Here is a 15,191-nt window from a genome sequence, read left to right on the forward strand (position 1 = left end):
CCCGAGAGTGACAGCCATACAGGAGAGGATGCCGCGTCCAGTCCTAATAGCTGCCGCATACTGAGGATTATGGGATTATGCTGGATATTGTATATTCCTGGGCAAAGTCCTGGAATTTCTTGATGGGATTTGTGCGCTTTATACAACACATAGTTTTGCAGGGTCAGCCATGTGTGATGAGGTCACTATCCCAGTCCTGTACGGGGGTCACTTAAATCAGCAGTCATAGACAAAATAAAAACTTTACTTTTGCATATATAAATATATGTACAGTACAGACCAAAAGTTTGGACACACCTTCTCATTTAAAGATTTTTATGTATTTCCATGACTATGAAAATTGTACATTCACACTGAAGGCATCAAAACTATGAATTAACACATGTGGAATTATATACTTAACAAAAAAGTGTGAAACAACTGAAAATATGTCTTATATTCTAGGTTCTTCAAAGTAGCCTCCTTTTGCTTTGATGACTGCTTTGCACACTCTTGGCATTCTCTTGATGAGCTTCAAGAGGTAGTCACCGGAAATGGTCTTCCAACCCCCTCATCCCTATCCCTATCCTGGTATGCGTGTTGCCCCCTCATCCCAATCCTGGTATGCATGGCACCCCTTATCCCTATCCTGGTATGCATGGTATCCCATCCCTCATCCTGGTATGTATGGTACCCCCTCATCCCTATCCTGGTATGTATGGTACCTCTCATCCATATCTTGGCATGCATGGCCCCTCATCCGTATCCTGGTATGCATGGTACCCCCTCATCCCTATTCTGGTATGCATGGCCCCTCATCATGGTATTCATGGCACCCCTTATCCCTATCCTGGTATGCATGGCACCCCGTCCCTCATCCTGGTATGCATGGTACCCCATCCCTCATCCTGGTATGCATGGTACCCCATCCCTCATCCTGGTATGCATGGTACCCCATCTTCCCTATCCTGGTATGTATGGTACCCCCTCATCCCCAATCCTGGTATGCATGGTACCCCATCCCTCATCCTGGTATTTATGGTACCCCTCATCCCTATCCTGGTATGTATGGTACCCCCTCATCCCTATCCTGGTATGTATGGTACCCCTCATCCGAATCCTGGTATGCATGGTACCCCCTCATCCCTATCCTGGTAAGCATGTTGCCCCCCCATCCCTATCCTGGTATGCATGGCAACCCTTATCCCTAAACTGGTATGCATGGTACCCCATCCCTCATCCTGGTATGTATGGTACCCCTCATCCCTATCCTGGTATGTATGGCACCCCTTATCCCTATCCTGGTATGCATGGTACCCCATCCCTCATCCTGATATGCATGGTACCCCTCATCCCTATCCTGGTATGCATGGCACCCCTCATCCCTCATCCTGGTATGCATGGTACCTCATCCCTCACCCTGGTATGCATGGTACCCCATCCCTCATCCTGGTATACATGGTACCCCCTGATCCCTCATCCTACTATACATGGTACTCCCTCATCCCTATCCTGGTATGCATGGTACCCCAGCCCTCATCCTGGTTTGCATGGTACCCCTCATCCCTATCCTGGTATGTATGGTACCCCATCCCTCATCCTGGTATGCATGGTACCCCACCTCTCATCCCTGATATGCATGGCCCCCCTAATCCCTATCTTGGTATGCATGGTACCCCACATCCCTATCCTGGTATGTGTGGCCCCCTCATCCCTATCACGCTGCACACACACAAAAAATAAACACTTCTACTCACCTTTCTTCCCTGTGCTCCAGCGCTGCGGTGTCCTGTTCTGCCGGAGGCAGGGGGAGGAGTGTGGTGCCGGAGTACACGTGTGCCCATACCGTGCTGTCCGGCGCCATTTTGCTGAAGACACACTGCAAATGTGTCCTCCGTAAAATAGCGCCGGATAGCGCTATGTGCATGCGCCTGTTCCGACGCCTCACTCCTCCACCGGCCTCCGGACCGAACAGAGGCGCTGCAGCAACGCTCCTCCCAGTCAGGTAAGTATGTAAGTATGGCGCTGGAGATCGCGGTATGCGTTCAGTGTCTACGCATACCACGATCTCCGGCGCCATACACTCCTCTTACCTGTAACGGCCCCATGCAGTCTTCTGTCTGGAGCCAGACTGTGCAGGTGCGTCGCGCTTGTGCAGTCTATAAAGGCTTCGGACTGAGGGGCGCATCTACGATTATATTATAGATATACAGTACAGACCAAAAGTTTGGACACACCTTCTTATTTAAAGATTTTTCTGTATTTTCATGCCTATGAAAATTGTAAATTCACACTGAAGGCATCAAAACTATGAATTAACACATGTGGAATTATATACTTAACAAAAAAGTGTGAAACAACTGAAAATATGTCTTATATTCTAGGTTCTTCAAAGTAGCCACCTTTTGCTTTGATGACTGCTTTGCACACTCTTGGCATTCTCTTGATGAGCTTCAAGAGGTACTCACCGGAAATGGTCTTCCAACAATCTTGAAGGAGTTCCCAGAGATGCTTAGCACTTGTTGGCCCTTTTGCCTTCACTCTGCGGTCCAGCTCACCCCAAACCATCTCGATTGGGTTCAGGTCTGGTGACTTTGGAGGTCAGGTCATCTGGCGTAGCACCCCATCACTCTCCTTCTTGGTCAAATAGCCCTTACACAGCCTGGAGGTGTGTTTGGGGTCATTGTCCTGTTGAAAAATAAATGATGGTCCAACTAAACGAAAACGCATGGAATAGCATGCCGCTGCAAGATGCTGTGGTAGCCATGCTGCTTCAGTATGCCTTCAATTTTGAATAAATCCCTTACAGTGTCACCAGCAAAGCACCCCCACACCATCACACCTCCTCCTCCATGCTTCACGGTGGGAACCAGGCATGTAGAGTCCATCCGTTCACCTTTTCTGCGTCGCACAAAGACACAGTGGTTGGAACCAAAGATCTCAAATTTGGACTCATCAGACCAAAGCACAGATTTCCATTGGTCTAATGTCCATTCCTTGTGTTCTTTAGCCCAAACAAGTCTCTTCTGCTTGTTGCCTGTCCTTAGCAGTGGTTTCCTAGCAGCTATTTTACCATGAAGGCCTGCTGCACAAAGTCTCCTCTTAACAGTTGTTGAAGAGATGTTAGAACTCTGTGTGGCATTGACCTGGTCTCTAATCTGAGCTGCTGTTAACCTGCGATTTCTGAGGCTGGTGACTCGGATAAACTTATCCTCAGAAGCAGAGGTGACTCTTGGTCTTCCTTTCCTGGGGTGGTCCTCATGTGAGCCAGTTTCTTTGTAGCGCTTAATGGTTTTTGCAACTGCACTTGGGGACACTTTCAAAGTTTTCCCAATTTTTCGGACTGACTGACCTTCATTTCTTAAAGTAATGTTAGCCACTCATTTTTCTTTACTTAGCTGCTTTTTTTCTTCCCATAATACAAATTCTAACAGTCTATTCAGTAGGACTATCAGCTGTGTATCCACCAGACTTCTGCACAACACAACTGATGGTCCCAACCCCATTTATAAGGCAAGAAATCTCACTTATTAAACCTGACAGGGCACACCTGTGAAGTGAAAACCATTTCCGGTGACTACCTCTTGCAGCTCATCAAGAGAATGCCAAGAGTGTGCAAAGCAGTCATCAAAGCAAAAGGTGGCTACTTTGAAGAACCTAGAATATAAGACATATTTTCAGTTGTTTCTCACTTTTTTGTTAAGTATATAATTCCACATGTGTTAATTCATAGTTTTGATGCCTTCAATGTGAATGTACAATTTTCATAGTCATGAAAATACAGAAAAATCTTTAAATGAGAAGGTGTGTCCAAACTTTTGGTCTGTACTGTATATATGATCCAATTAATCAAATTAAAATAAATTTGGGTCTTTTCATTACTGACTTTACAAGAATTGTCTGCTGATCAGGTGATTGATCTAAGGAGTTTTTCAAAAATAGATGATGACGGTCTGGAAAAATTGAAAATAACTAAATAAAAAAAAATACATTTGACATAAAAAAACAATAATTTTCTGATGTTACTTTCCCTTTAAAACTGTTCTCCATTTTGTACAAACCTTGTCTTTTACCTGGTGGGATTCCAGCGATCAGCTATGGAAAATCTGTGGCTGACATGGTCACTGTTCCTGCAGCGCCACCACAGTAGAAATGAAGCATTACACAGCTCCCTCTGTAATCAGTGGTCTGTTTCTGAAATGCAAACACATGCCAGGTCCTCCAAAGAAAGGGAGGCATTTTTTGTAGTTTATTTTCTCTCTGACCAATCATTGATACCCTTGAAAGAAAAGGAGTTGTCCACTTTTAGGGACTTTTTTTTTTACTTATATGTATTTTGTGCTAAAAATAATTTTTGCATTTGAGTTAAATTAAAATCGTTGCACCGTTTGGCTTTTACAAGCTCTTTGTTTCCCTACATATTAAATTTTTATGTGGTCTGTGGCCATAAATTAGCTGAGAGCAGGTCAGGAAAGACAGATAAAAGAGACGTAAACTCTCCTGTCTGACCATCAGAAGGAGCTTGTGCAACACAAGAGACTATAGAGGGCAAATGTTGCAAAATTTGTAAAGAAACCTAATTGCAAACATGATTTTTAGCCACAAGAACATGCATTTAAAGAGAAACTCCAATCTAAGTTTTTATCCTCCAGTCATCACATTATATAGCACTGTGTACTTACAATTGCTCATTTTGACTTTCTACCCATTAATTCTTCTCTTTTCCATTAGGTCTATGACATCACGTGATTAAAAACTGAATAGCTGAATCCTTCTTAGCTCTATGTAGAAGCAGGAAGTCAATTTTCCATGTACAGTTGTGCTCAAAAGTTTACATACCCCGGCAGAATTTTTCCTTTCTTGGCCTTGTTTCAGAGAATATGAACAATAACAAAAAAAAATTTTCTCCACTCATGGTTATTGGTTGGGTGAAGCCATTTAATGTCAAACTACTGTGTTTTCTCTTTTTAAATATTAATGACAAACAAAAACATCCAAATGACCCTGATCAAAAGTTCACATACCCCAGTTCTTAATACCGTGTATTGCCCCCTCTAACATCAATGACAGCTTGAAGTATTTTGTGGTAGTTGTGGATGAGGTTCTTTATTTTCTCAGATGGAAAAGCTGCCCATTCTTCTTGGCAAAAAGCCTCCAGTTCCTGTAAATTCCTGGGCTGTCTAGCATGAACTGCGCGCTTGAGATCTCTCCAGAGTGGCTCAATGATATTGAGGTCAGGAGACTGAGATGGCCACTCCAGAACCTTCACTTTGTTCTGCTGTAGCCAATGACAGGTCGACTTCGCCTTGTGTTTTGGATTGTTGTCATGTTGGAACGTCTACGTACGTCCCATGTGCAGCTTCCGGGCTGATGAGTGCAAATTTGCCTCGAGTATTTGCTGATAACGTGCTGCATTCATCTTTCCTTCAACTTTTACCGAGTTTCCTGTGCCTTTGTAGCTCACACATCCCCAAAACATCAGCGATCCACCTCCGTGTTTTACTGTAGGAATGGTGTTCCTTTCATCATAGGCCTTTCTTCCGGGGTATGTAAACTTTTGAGCACAACTGTATGAGTCATCATTAGGACTACAATCCTATGTCACTGACAAAGGGAGACAAGGAAGAGAGATAAAAGCAAGGGGGCAGGAGCAGATGGGTCAGGAGTTGAAGAGGAGGTGGAGCTGGGCTGCCTGGGACTTTTCAGTGATGTTGGATTGTAGTTCTAATGATGACTCATGTAGGGAAAATTGACTTCCTGTTTCTACAGTCAGTTTTTAATAACATGATGTCATAAACCTAATGGAAAAGAGAAGAATTAGCTGGGTAGAAGGAGAAAATAAGCAATTGTAATTACACAGTGCTATATAATATGATGACTGGAGGACAAAAACATTGATTGGAGTGCTTCTTTAAGCAAGAAAAAAAAGCCTTTAAGTACATGAAAATGCATTTTTAAACTAAGCATCCTCTTTAAAATTTGCTTCTTGAACAAGCCAGAAATAACATTAAATTCCCTGACGTTTTAGTACATGCAAATAACCTCCTCACACGCTCAGCGGCAAGAATATAATGTGCAACCATCCTGGAGAAAGCATTAAAGCTTTTACAGACGTGTCATTCTTTTAATTATAGATTGCTCCTTAGATCTGTGAGATGCCTTAAAGAACAAATGTCTCTTATAATCTTGAAATGTCTCAAAAAGATATACCATAGTATTCAACCTCTAGCTTCATATATACAGTATATATATATATATATATATATATATATATATATATATATATTGTATATATAATCTGTATAAATTAGTTGTTCTGCATTTCCAAATTCTACTGATTGTGATTGGAATCAGTCAAAACTTTTTTGACAGACAGATCCTTAAAGGGGTTGTCCCATACGCAACATATAACATCTGTCCTGTGTGATTGCTGGGGGTCAATCCTGAAAGTGGGCGTCCCAAAGTTCCCCTATGAATGGATCAGTAGTGAGCATGTGCGACCATTGCTCCACAGTGTACAGGACTGGTGGTCACACATGCTCACTACCACTTTATTTATAGTGGAGGATCTTTGTTCTCGGGATCAGTGGTGGTCTCAGCCGGCAGGTGATCATACATTTATCATCTACCCTGAGGAGCTGAAGGGGGCCAGTAAGCAGCCACCGATTGCCTGCAGTGGTCATATTCTGTCTGAGCCAGAAAAAAACAAGTCTCCTAGCTTTCACTCCCAGCTCAGATAGAACACAACCACTGCAGTCAGTCAGCGGCTGCAGCAGTCACCTGATGACCCTCCTGACGGAAGAGGAAACCAGGAGACCAGTGATTAAATTCTGCAACAGGACAAGGGGGTGAAGAGTGTCCAGTATGTGAGTATAATGTGTTTTTTTCATGTGAGGGCAACCATTGTCCCATTATTAAAATGTAGTGAAACAACCCCTTTAAGTCTCCTGATTTAAAATGAATGTGTCATCAGAAAATTACCTACCGTATTTATTTAAATCAGGTTTTTGTGTTCAATCTATTTTTTTTAATTGTTTGACAATATTTTGAATTAAAATTATAAAAAAAAAATCTTGCAGTTTTCACACTGACCATCGTTTTATTTAGCCTTTAACTTACTGTTGTTTCAGGAAATCCACATGCACAGTTGCTGCAATAGTCAGACCTCGACCCTCTCTTTTGTATTAAAGGGTTTAACGAGCGTGTGCAAAGGTGATTGTGAAGCGAGGAGGAGGAGGTGAGCTGTGACATCACCTATTGTGATAGGTGGATCCTGTGTTATCTACTGTATATAGAGGTATTACCTGTCATTGTAATCCTGTCTCTGATGATAATGAGGCTGCTGAAAACTTCCTGACGTGTTAGGAAGTTAGTGTCTAAGAAAGCCCCATTGGCCACTGTTAAAATTGCAAGATTAATAATGTATTTATGTTTTTAATTTTTTATTTGAAAAAATACATAGAATCATAGAATCATTTGCAATTTGCAATTGCAATTTGTTTTTTTAAAAAAAAATGCATTTAACACAAAAACCTGATTTAATCCATAGGCCATTTTCTGATTCTACTCTCCCTTTAAAGCGCACTTGTCAGCAGGATTGTGTTTAGTAAACCACATACAGTGTACTGTCAGGTGGGTGACATTACACTGAGTAAAATGATACCTTTGTTGATGAAATCTGTCCTGAGCTTCTTTTATAATCTTTATTTTCATTTCTGCCATAATGATATGCTCGTGCTTCGGTGCGGCCTGTGCGCGGGCGGCGGCGGCCATTTTAGGACATGTAAATTTCATGTGTGGCACACAAATTACACAGGCAGTATTTAAAATAGTAGGCAGGTCACTGAAAGTACAGTGACCTGTCAGAAGGCAGAATTATGAATACATGAATACATAATGAGAGCACCAGCTACAGCCCCTCCCCAAAGTCCCACCCTGAAGCACGAGCATATCATTATGGCAAAACTGAAAATAAAGATTATAAAAGAACCACAGGACGATTTCATCAACAAAGGTATCATTTTACTCAGTGTAACGGCGCCAACATGACAGTGTATGTGGTTTACTAAGCACAATCCTGCTGACAGGTGCGCTTTAAACACAACATTTTCACTGATTGACAGCAAGCAGAAACTTTAAAATGGTAATAAATGTAATCATCAAACATAGTAGAAAGTTGCAGAATTTTATATTATATGATTTATCTTTATTTACCGCAATCGCTCTTTAATCTGTGAATGAACTCTCTGTCTTCAGATGTTTTCTGTGTGGTCCTACTAATCTGCCCACCGCTCCATGTATTCCTCTGTTCCTCTGTTACTGGGTCTTGGCTTGAATTTGAGATGTGTTTTGTGCATGTGCCAGGCACGTCTCCGCCTCATCTCTCGGGCTGGTTCCAATCCAGCGAGCGTCTTCACAGGCTTTCATTTCTCTGCCACTACCAGCCTCACTGCTCAGTGGTTTCATGTATTCAGCCCAGAGAGAACATCTCCATAATGAACCTCAGAGGGACAATGCTACAGCGACACCCAGGCTCCAGGTATAGGGTCCTAGAGGAGATAAAAGGTATCTGTAGTGAAGATGTCAGAAATACTGTAATATCTCCTCACAGTGTATGCTCCCTCTATAAGCAACATCTTACAGTATTATACCCCAGAGCTGCACTCACTGTTCTGCAGGTGGAGTCACTGTGTACATACATTACATTACTGATCCTGTACTGATCCTGAGTTACATCCTGTATTATACTCCAGAGCTGCACTCACTATTCTGCTGGTGCAGTCACTGTGTACATACATTACATTACTGATCCTGTACTGATCCTGAGTTACATCCTGTATTATACTCCAGAGCTGCACTCACTATTCTGCTGGTGCAGTCACTGTGTACATACATTACATTACTTATCCTGTACTGATTCTGAGTTACATCCTGTATTATACTGCAGAGCTGCGCTCACTATTCTGCTGGTGGAGTCACTGTGTACATACATTACATTACTGATCCTGTACTGATCCTGAGTTACATCCTGTATTATACTGCAGAGCTGCACTCACTATTCTGCTGGTGGAGTCACTGTGTACATAGATTACATTACTGATCCTGTACTGATCCTGAGTTACATCCTGTATTATACTCCTGAGCTGCACTCACTATTCTGCTGGTGCAGTCACTGTGTACATACATTACATTACTTATCCTGTACTGATTCTGAGTTACATCCTGTATTATACTGCAGAGCTGCGCTCACTATTCTGCTGGTGGAGTCACTGTGTACATACATTACATTACTGATCCTGTACTGATCCTGAGTTACATCCTGTATTATACTCCAGAGCTGCACTCACTATTCTGCTGGTGCAGTCACTGTGTACATACATTACATTACTTATCCTGTACTGATTCTGAGTTACATCCTGTATTATACTCCAGAGCTGCACTCACTATTCTGCTGGTGCAGTCACTGTGTACATACATTACATTACTTATCCTGTACTGATTCTGAGTTACATCCTGTATTATACTCCAGAGCTGCACTCACTATTCTGCTGGTGCAGTCACTGTGTACATACATTACATTACTTATCCTGTACTGATTCTGAGTTACATCCTGTATTATACTGCAGAGCTGCGCTCACTATTCTGCTGGTGGAGTCACTGTGTCCATACATTACATTACTTATCCTGTACTGATTCTGAGTTATATCCTGTATTATACTCCAGAGCTGCACTCACTATTCTGCTGGTGCAGTCACTGTGTACATACATTACATTACTGATCCTGTGCTGATCCTGAGTTACATCCTGTATTATACTCCAGAGCTGCACTCACTATTCTGCTGGTGCAGTCACTGTGTACATACATTACATTACTGATCCTGGACTGATCCTGAGTTACATCCTGTATTATACTCCAGAGCTGCAATCACTATTCTGCTGGTGCAGTCACTGTGTACATACATTACATTACTTATCCTGTACTGATTCTGAGTTACATCCTGTATTATACTGCAGAGCTGCGCTCACTATTCTGCTGGTGGAGTCACTGTGTACATACATTACATTACTGATCCTGTACTGATCCTGAGTTACATCCTGTATTATACTGCAGAGCTGCACTCACTATTCTGCTGGTGGAGTCACTGTGTACATAGATTGCATTACTGATCCTGTACTGATCCTGAGTTACATCCTGTATTATACTCCTGAGCTGCACTCACTATTCTGCTGGTGCAGTCACTGTGTACATACATTACATTACTTATCCTGTACTGATTCTGAGTTACATCCTGTATTATACTGCAGAGCTGCGCTCACTATTCTGCTGGTGGAGTCACTGTGTACATACATTACATTACTGATCCTGTACTGATCCTGAGTTACATCCTGTATTATACTGCAGAGCTGCACTCACTATTCTGCTGGTGGACTCACTGTGTACATACATTACATTACTGATCCTGTACTGATCCTGAGTTACATCCTGTATTATACTCCAGAGCTGCACTCACTATTCTGCTGGTGCAGTCACTGTGTACATACATTACATTACTTATCCTGTACTGATTCTGAGTTACATCCTGTATTATACTCCAGAGCTGCACTCACTATTCTGCTGGTGCAGTCACTGTGTACATACATTACATTACTTATCCTGTACTGATTCTGAGTTACATCCTGTATTATACTCCAGAGCTGCACTCACTATTCTGCTGGTGCAGTCACTGTGTACATACATTACATTACTTATCCTGTACTGATTCTGAGTTACATCCTGTATTATACTCCAGAGCTGCACTCACTATTCTGCTGGTGCAGTCACTGTGTACATACATTACATTACTTATCCTGTACTGATTCTGAGTTACATCCTGTATTATACTCCAGAGCTGCACTCACTATTCTGCTGGTGCAGTCACTGTGTATATACATTACGTTACTTATCCTGTACTGATTCTGAGTTATATCCTGTATTATACTCCAGAGCTGCACTCACTATTCTGCTGGTGCAGTCACTGTGTACATACATTACATTACTGATCCTGTGCTGATCCTGAGTTACATCCTGTATTATACTCCAGAGCTGCACTCACTATTCTGCTGGTGCAGTCACTGTGTACATACATTACATTACTGATCCTGGACTGATCCTGAGTTACATCCTGTAGATCTTTTTATTATAAAAATGAAAAACATAACAATAATAATAGCAGAAACATAACAAAATTAATAACCACAAAATAAACAATGTAATGAACTGGTCCAGCCGCTCCCTCTCTCCTCACACACATATTATACATATACTAGATGGTGGCCCGATTCTAATGCATCGGGTATTCTAGAATAGGTATGCGGCCGACCGGGTGCAATCAGCAGAGCTGTGTTTAAATTTGGGGCCAAAATCGCTGATTGGTCGCGTTCGGCAACCGCGACCAATCAGCAAAGCGGTGTTTAAATTTGGCGGCAATATCGATGATTGGTCGCGGGCGGCGGCCGCGACCAATCATCGAACCGTGTTAGTGAGGACTAGAGAGCGTGTTTAAATTTGGCACCAAAATCGCTGATTAGTCGCGACCAATCAGCAGAGTGGTGTTTAAATTTGGCGCCAATACTGCTGACTGGTCGCGGCCGCCGACTGCGACCAATCAGCGGAGCGATGCAGAGCGGGGTTTAAATTTGGCGCCAAAATCGCTGATTGGTCGCCGGCCGCGCCCAAACAGCAGAGTGTTGTTTAAATTTGGCGCCAAAATCGCTGATTGGTCGAGGCCAGCGACCACGACCAATCAGCAGAGCGTTGTTTAAATTTGGCGCCAATCTCGCTGATTGGTCGTGGATGGCGGCCGCGACCAATCAGCAGTGCGGTGTTTAAATTTGGCACCAAAATCGCTGATTAGTCGCGACCGCGACCAATCAGCAAAGAGGTGTTTAAATTTGGCGACAATAGTGCTGATTGGTCGCGGCCGCGACCAATCAGCAGAGCGGTGTTTAAATTTGGCGCCAATCTCGCTGATTGTTCGCGGCTGGTGGACGCGACCAATCAGCAGAGCAGGGTTTAAATTTGGCACCAATAATGCTGATGGGTCGCGGCCGGCGACCGCGACCAATCAGCAGAGCGTTGTTTAATTTTGGCACAAAAAACGCAGATTGGTCGCGGCTGGTGGTTGCGACCAATCAGCAGAGTGAGGTTTAAATTTGGCGCCAATACTGCTGACTGGTCACGGCCGACAACCGCGACCAATCAGCAGAGCGGTGTTTAAATTTTGCGCCAATACTGCTGATTGATCTCGGCCAGCGACCGCGATCAATCAGCAGAGCGTTGCTTAAATTTGGCGCCAATCTCGTTGATTGGTCGCGGCTGGAGTCCGCAACCAATCAGCAGAGCGTTATTTAAATTTGGTGCCAATCTCGCTGATTGGACGTGTCCTGCGTCCGCGTCCAATCAGCACAGCAGTGTTTAAATGTGGCGGCAAGATCGGTGATTGGTCGCGGCTGCTATTTAAATGTGGCGCCCAAATCAGTGATTGGTTGCGGGCAGCGGCCGCGACCAATCAGCAGAGCGGTGTTTAACTTTAGCGCCAAGATCACTGATTGGTTGGGTGTGGAGAGCGCGACCAATCAGTGAATCGTATTGGTGAGGAGCGGGGAGCGGAATCGTATTAGTGAGAACCGGGGAGCGCCGCTGCCTGTGCGGCTACTTCCGCTGCGAGAACCCGGGACATGAGCGGGCGCTCGGAGCAGAAGTATCCCGACCCGCAGCGCCGCTCCCCGGTCCTCCCTTCACACCCTAGCCGCTGATGTCCCTACAGTATCCGCATGGTGTTACAAAGGTCCGGACATTTGTGCTAAAAATCGCTGATTGGTCGCTGGCGCTGCTCGCGACCAATCACCGATTTGGGCGCCAAATTTAAATATCGGTCGCGACCAATCACCGATCTTGGCTCCACATTTAAACACCGCTGTGCTGATTGGTCGCCGCCGCTGGGCGCGACCAATCACCGATTTTGGCGCCACATTTAAATTTAAATAGCGGCCGCGACCAATTGGACCCGCAGCGCTGCTCCCCGGTCCTCCCTTCACGCCCTAGCCGCATGGATGTCAGCGCCGCTGCCTGTGCTGATAGTTCCACTGCAAGAACCCGGGACATGAGCGGGCGCTCGCAGCAGAAGTGTCCCGACCCGCGGCGCCGCTCCCGGGTCCTCCCTTCACACCCTAGCCGCTGATGTCCCCACAGTATCCGCATGGTGTTACAAAGATCCGGACATTTGTGTTAAAAATCGCTGATTGGTCGCTGGCGCTGCCCGCGACCAATCACTGATTTGGGCGCCAAATTTAAATATCAGCCGCGACCAATCACCGATCTTGGCTCCACATTTAAACACCGCTGTGCTGATTGGTTGCCGACGCTGTGCGCGACCAATCACCGATTTTGGCGGCACATTTAAATAGCGTCCGCGACCAATCAGTACAGCGGTGTTTAAATGTGAAGCCAAGATCGGTGATTGGTCGCGGCCAATATTTAAATTTGGCGCCCAAATCGGTGATTGGTCGCGGGCAGCGCCAGCGACCAATCAGCGATTTTTAACACAAATGTCCGGATCTTTGTAACACCATGCGGATACTGTGGGGACATCAGCGGCTAGGGTGTGAAGGGAGGACCGGGGAGCAGCGCTGCAGGTCGGGATACTTCTGCTCCGAGCGCCCGCTCATGTCCCGGGTTCTCGGAGCGGAAGTATCCGCACAGGCAGCGGCGCTGACATCCATGCGGCTAGGGCGTGAAGGGAGGACTGGGGAGCGGCGCTGACATCCAATTGGTCGCGGCCGCTATTTAAATGTGCCGCACAAATCTGTGATTGGTCGCCGACTTGGCCCGCGACCAATCTCTGATCTTGCGGCCAAAGTTAAACAGTACTGTGCTGATTGGTCGCGGACGCTGCCCGCGACCAATCACCGATTTGGGCGCCAAATTTAAATATCGGCCGCGACCAATCACCGATCTTGGCTCCACATTTAAACATCGCTGTGCTGATTGGTCGCCGACGCTGGGCGCGACCAATCACCGATTTTGGCGCCACATTTAAATAGCTTCCGCGACCAATCCGCACAGCTGTGTTTAAATGTGGAGCCAAGATCGGTGATTGGTCGCGGCCGATATTTGAATGTGGCGCCCAAATCGGTGATTGGCCGCGGGCAGCGTCCGCGACCAATCAGCACCGTAGTGTTTAACTTTTGCGGCAAGATCCGTGATTGGTCGTGGGCCAAGACCGCGACCAATCACCGATTTGTGCGGCAGATTTAAATAGTGGCCGCGACCAATTGGATGTCAGCGCCGCTCCCCCGTCCTCTCTTCACACCCTAGCCGCATGGATGTCAGCGGCGCTGCCTGTGCGGATACTTCCGCTGCAAGAACCCGGGACATGAGCGGGCGCTCGCAGCAGAAGTATCCCGACCCGCAGCGCCGCTCCCCTGTCCTCTGTTCACACCCTAGCCGCTGATGTCACCACAGTATCCGCATGGTGTTACAAAGGTCCGGACATTTGTGTTAAAAATCGCTGATTGGTCGATGGCGCTGCCCGCGACCAATCACCGATTTGGGCGCCAAATTTAAATATCTGCCGCGACCAATCACCGATCTTGGCTCCACATTTAAACACCGCTGTGCTGATTGGTCGCGGCCGATATTTAAATTTGGCGTCCAAATAGGTGATTGGTCGCGGGCAGCGCCAGCGACCAATCAGCGATTTTTAACACAAATTTCCGGGCCTTTGTAACACCATGCGGATACAGTGGGGACATCAGCGGCTAGGGTGTGAAGGGAGGACCGGGGAGCGGCGCTGCGAGTCCGGATACTTCTGCTGCGAGCGCCCGCTCATGTCCCGGGTTCTTGCAGCGGAAGTATCCGCACAGGCAGCGGCGCTGACATCCAATTGGTCGCGGCCGATATTTAAATTTGGCGCCCAAATCGGTGATTGGTCGCGGGCAGCGTCGGCGACCAATCAGCACAGCGGTGTTTAAGTTTTGCGCTAAGATCAGTGATTGGTCGGGTCCGAAGACCGCGACCAATCATCGAATCGTCTTGGTGAGGACCGGGGAGCGGCGCTGCCTGTGCGGCTACTTACACTGCGAGAACCCGGGACATCGCAGGCGCTCGCAGCAGAAGTATCCCGACCCGCAGCGCCGCTCCCCGGTCCTCCCTTCCGCATGGAGGTCAGCGG

At 45.7% G+C, this 15,191-nt stretch overlaps 1 protein-coding gene across 4 annotated transcripts in view; it reads left to right on the forward strand.

Moving 5' to 3' along the window:
• Positions 1-15,191, forward strand: part of MAPK4 (mitogen-activated protein kinase 4) — a 147,276-nt gene that overhangs the window by 38,334 nt on the left and 93,751 nt on the right. For 2 of the 4 annotated variants that reach the window (XM_073680673.1, XM_073680669.1), the window contains one exon: positions 7,110-7,216. The exons of 1 other annotated variant lie outside the window; for it this stretch is intronic. The gene's annotated coding sequence lies outside the window, so the exon portion shown is untranslated. The remainder of the gene's footprint in view (positions 1-7,109; positions 7,217-15,191) is intronic. One more of the 4 variants, XM_073680677.1, reaches the window with a different exon arrangement.

The sequence above is a fragment of the Phyllobates terribilis genome, unplaced genomic scaffold (genome assembly GCF_046119375.1).
Source record: "Phyllobates terribilis strain yellow unplaced genomic scaffold, ASM4611937v1 Scaffold_1__5_contigs__length_1240528914, whole genome shotgun sequence".
Taxonomy (NCBI): domain Eukaryota; kingdom Metazoa; phylum Chordata; class Amphibia; order Anura; family Dendrobatidae; genus Phyllobates; species Phyllobates terribilis.